The 5,052-nt window shown below is 37.4% G+C and overlaps 1 protein-coding gene across 5 annotated transcripts in view; it reads left to right on the forward strand.

Moving 5' to 3' along the window:
- The window catches only part of LOC102678042 (TOX high mobility group box family member 3-like), a 17,991-nt gene that overhangs the window by 6,008 nt on the left and 6,931 nt on the right, over positions 1 to 5,052 (forward strand). The window contains exons 1-2 of one of the 5 annotated variants that reach the window (XM_006621340.2): positions 2,673 to 2,768; positions 3,034 to 3,160. The exons of 2 other annotated variants lie outside the window; for them this stretch is intronic. The gene's annotated coding sequence lies outside the window, so the exon portion shown is untranslated. Of the gene's footprint in view, positions 1 to 2,672; positions 2,953 to 3,033; positions 3,161 to 5,052 lie in introns of those variants that run through there. 2 more of the 5 variants (XM_006621339.2, XM_006621338.2) reach the window with 2 other exon arrangements.

The raw sequence follows: 5,052 nt of genomic DNA on the forward strand, positions 1-5,052 counted from the left end.
TCTACTTTCGATCGATCGATCAAACCCGTCGTCTCCGGTGTCCGAGTGGAATATCAAACGGAAAAACAGTCCTTCTCAGTTCGGCCGTCAGATGGAATAAAGATCGAAAGGTGGAGGGGAGAGAGGAGGGAGGGGAGAAAATGGAAAAAGGAGAAAAAGTGGAACGTAGGAACGCGAGAATAGAGAAACGTTCGCTTAGCGTGACTGGTAATAAAAGATCTACGCGAGATAAGCGGACGCTCGCGTAATAAGTAAAACCGGTTTAAGAGACCGTCGACGATAATACGAATCGATGTACACACGGTTAAAGGATAAAGACGAAAACGCAATTTGAGCCGAGTTGCGCGATTCACCTCTTTCTTACGCCTTGTGGCGTAACATCAAAAAGGGTTGGAGGTGATAAATGTCTTCGAAAGGACGAAGGTGGTAGGCAACGAAACGAGAAAGTGCAAACATATGGGAGAAAGAAATAAAAAAAAAAAAAAAAAAAAAAAAAAAGAAGAAAAGAGAAAATCGCGATGCGAGCCTCGGGCGATTATCGCTTGTGCAAACGTTGCCTCGAAGGAATTTATAAAATCAATGTTTCTTCCGAGAAACCGTTGAAGAACACAATGAATTTAACGAATTTTTTTTTCCAAATACGAGGCAAGAAAATGATACGATAATAAAAATGTAAAATTTCGAGTTTCGTTTTTGTGGTTGGTTATCGGTTAAATTTGATCGGCACTCGATACGTCCACTTTCTCTCTCTCATGCTATCAATGTTTTCGCCGCTTTTTGAAGCAAAGTAGCGGGACAGAGACTGTCCCGTGAGAGAATATCGATTCGGTTGCCCGCTCCATGATCAAATCCACGGTTCCATCGTTCAATTCTTTTAACCGAAGAGATCCCGATTCTATTTTTTTACGACACGATTTAAAATTAACATCTTATCATTATTTTTTTTTTCTTCCGTTTTTTACGATTCGCACAATTATTACGCGAATACTCGAAAGATTTTTACACCTCCTACGTTTTAAATAATAAAGAACGAATACTTTCGAGTATATGTATGTATACATAAATAGTTTGGATGGATAATTAATTAAAATGTTTTTTGAACAGATCAGTTAACAAATTTACGTTAAAATCATCGACCGTGTTCGATATCGTGTAACAATTTTGTTCGAGTTTGTTTGTTAAATATTTCGAATAGAGATTGTCGCTTCTCGCGATTGAATACGGGATATGCACAGGAATATAGTACGTTAATGCGATTGGAATGCCACTGAAATTAAAGCCACCTTTCACGGGAATGTAATGACTCTTTATAAACTGCGACGTAACCCCTGTTTCCTCGGGCCACGCGGCACACTCGATTGCCATCACAGTCGTGTCCTACTTTCTTGGAATATTCGAGTAACCAAGTATCGGTAGATAACTCGTGTTTAACATGCGTTTAGCGCATAATACCAATTTAATTATTCATATAGTTGTGTTTATTTTACAACGAAATAATTTTTAACGAATCGATTTCCCCTTTTCTGGAATTTTGATCATTTTGCTTTCTACCTATATCGATAAATCTTGAATTTTCGAAAATCGATCCGTATGGAACGGAAATTCAAAATTCTATGTTTACATCGTAAAAAATGCTCGTAAGTATAAATTCTAACCACTAATAAATGAATCTGGAATATCGAGTATAATAAGGATTATTTTATTTCTCGTTTTTCGGAAGGTATCGTCAATTTTTTTCTTTTTTTTTTTCTTTTTCATTTAGAATAAAAAAATGATTTTTTCCCGTTTGTGCCAATGTTGCGAACAATTTCTTTCGTCATCGTTTGACCGCGCGCGCGTCATACGTCGCGAGTCCTCTTTCCTCTGTTCGTTGCGCCACCGGCCTCTTTCAATCCTGTACACCACGTCCCTCCGCTCCCGTCTCTAAACAGGAACCCCACTCCTATCTTGTGGCCCCTCTCCGTGTTTCAAACCGACCCCTTTCTTCCACGATGTAGCGATCGCAGCTTGTTAACTGGGCCACGAACCACCGACTACGAATATTATTCGCGTGATTCGATGTGATTCAAAAGTAAACTATTATTATACGCGTATCGTATATCGAAAAACGGTATTTAATATTACCGCTTTGGGATTTTCTTAGCGCGCGTAATCGAAACATCGGATATTTCGATCACGGTATAATATAAGATTCGATTCCCTCGTCGTCGAGAATTAGATCGAGTTTCAACTTATATGTACGTATATATAAATATATATATAGATATATAATCGTACGATGAATTGTATTTCGTTATGTAACGCGAAAATTAATTTTTTCATAAACATATCAGAAAAAAAAATCGAATCGAAAAGTAAAAAAAATCGGTCTTCCAGATTCAAATATAAATCACATTTGTTCGTACATTGTCGTTAAATTCATTCCTTTTAATTATTTTTCTCTATGTTTTGAATAACAATTGTCCATTTGTTTAACTGTGGTAACTAAGTCGTATATTTGTACAATTTTTCGTAAATGAGCGGTAGTACGTCCAATGTACGTCGTTTCGCGTTGTATCGTATCGTTTCGTTGCACACATTGTATCCTTTATCGATATACGTTAGACAGGGGGCGCACGAATCTACTCCCCTGTCGAGAGATCTATCCCCACTATCGAAGCGTGCCACAAACTGAACCTCCCTTCAATCATTCCCGCGCCGGCCGCCGCGAGGAGCGCGCGTCGTTTTGCCACGCTGTCACGAGTTACGCCACGAGTCGAATACGTTGTGTATGTGCATAGCGATTTGTATTTTGGTTACGTGTTATGTTTCGATAAAATCATTGTGTACGTGTTTACCTATGTCGATGTAACGTAACGAGAGCGCGTGGTGATGTGAAAACGTGTTGCTTGATTAGTGTCGACGTGTGCATAGACGGTCGAATGACAAAAAGTCGTCGAATCGAATCGTTTCGTTCGTTTCGTTTCTATCTTATCGAACGTATGTAACGTTTCCTTTCGACTTGTTTTCTTTCGAATCGAATCATTTTTACAGAAAGAAGCTGCGTTTTAAAAGAGAAGGATTCATCGTGGTACGCTAACGGTATCGCGGCACGCTGCACGTTACACGTGCATTCGATAACCTGGATCCCATCCCGACGAGTCGTCGGTTCGTCTCATCGGTAAGTCATCGATCTTGGGATTCTTTTAACCGATATCAATCAACGTTACTTTTTATCGGGAATTTTCTCGATAGCGGTAATTGTAATTGAATTTTTGAGCTTCAAAATTAAGATTCGTTATTCTATCTGAAATGTTTGCTTTCGAAATATATTCGAGATAATCTTGAGCCGCCATCTGTTGGTGGAAGATTCAACTTTACGAATGACGCCTATTCTAATATTCGTAAATACTTTTCGATCGTTGGATTCTTAAATTGTTTCTCAAATTGGATCGATCGATGATCGTTGTATCGTTTGTATCGTTGTATCGCGTGAACTAGGATATCGTATCGAAATATCGAACCGTATTAAAATTATAATATTAAATTCGTTTACGTTTCGCACCATTTCTAACGTTTTAGATTAAAAATAAAATTGAAACGATATTTAAAAACATTTCCTTCATCCAACGAAGTAGTGGGCACGTTCGACGAGATTATTTTTGGGAAGAAGATGTATAAGATCTTTTGAGAAAAATTGGAAAAAAACGACGAGAAAAAGGAACGAGCTACAGATTACAAATGGTGATGATGTTGAATATGAGGTGGGAGCGTAGCGGGGCGGGAGGGATTGGGACGAGAAACAGGTTTAACATCGGTTATTATACGCTGAGTAAGAGTATACTCTTTGGTATACATCTATTGAATATCTCTAGCTTTTGCTTTGCTTCTCTCTTGTTTCTTACTTACTTCAAATGGCTCTCCTTTCTTTTTCTCGATGTTTTTCTAATTCATGTTATTATAACTACCTTTCACACTCTGTTACTATGCGTTATTATGCTTGCTATTTAAATCTTTCGAACACTGTCAAAATGGATAATCGACGGATTTAGACGAAAAAGTTATTCGAATATATCGATGTCAAGGTATACAACGAATGATTTATCTTCTTTTCGTTCGTTAACTAAAAACGTAATTATAAATAATATTGGAGAAACGAACAAACGAACAAACGAACGCGTGATTATTAGTCGAAACAAAATATCCATTGTCAAAATTGACAGGTTAATGAAATATTCTTCGCACGAACTCACTACTCGTTTCGATTTGGATTTTCTCGTTGATCTTTCTTACATCTCGTCTATCTACCAATCGACTATCCAACCTATCTACCTATATACCTATCTACCTGCTTGTCTGCCTGCTTGCTTACCTACCTACCTACCTACCCACCTACCTACCTACCTACCTACCTACCTGCTCGCTTTCTTGCTTGTCTGCTTACCTACCTACCTGCCTGCTTGCCTGCCTGCCTGCTTGCTTGTCTGCCTGCCTGCCTGCTGTTGCTTCTATTGGGAAAAGTAACGTATCGTGCACCTTACCTTCTTCTTTTTCTTTCCATCACGATTAATTTTTCGTTATCCTCCCTCCTTCTTATACATCGTCTTTTATCATTTATGTTATCGTTCTTCTTCGAAATTGTTGTGATATGATTAGTTTTTTTAATTTAAATAAATACCGTTCGATTTGATTTTTTTTTTTTTTATTTCGATAATTTCCAAATATTTTTAAATATTTACTTTTCGATTCATTTCATTGATTTTTCTATTGAATCTTATTTAGATATCTCGTTTCGTTCAATTTTACGATTTCGAATCGAATGGATAATTCCTCCACTCGATAAAAATCGTGCGTTTCAAAGAGAACGTAAATTCGTGGTAAAAAATTGAAAGAATTGAAAGATTCCAAAAAACGATGAGGAAAGATGTAGGTAAGAACGAAGAATTTATAGATTGTCCGGTTCCCCCGACAAATTTATCCTTGCTAACTTGTTACATCATCGAGACGGAGATAAGGCGAGAAGAAGAAATAAACGTTCTCTTTAGTTGTAAATTAAAAAAAAAAAAAAAAAAA

This window comes from Apis dorsata, unplaced genomic scaffold, assembly GCF_000469605.1.
Source record: "Apis dorsata unplaced genomic scaffold, Apis dorsata 1.3 scaffold_631, whole genome shotgun sequence".
NCBI classification, from domain to species: domain Eukaryota; kingdom Metazoa; phylum Arthropoda; class Insecta; order Hymenoptera; family Apidae; genus Apis; species Apis dorsata.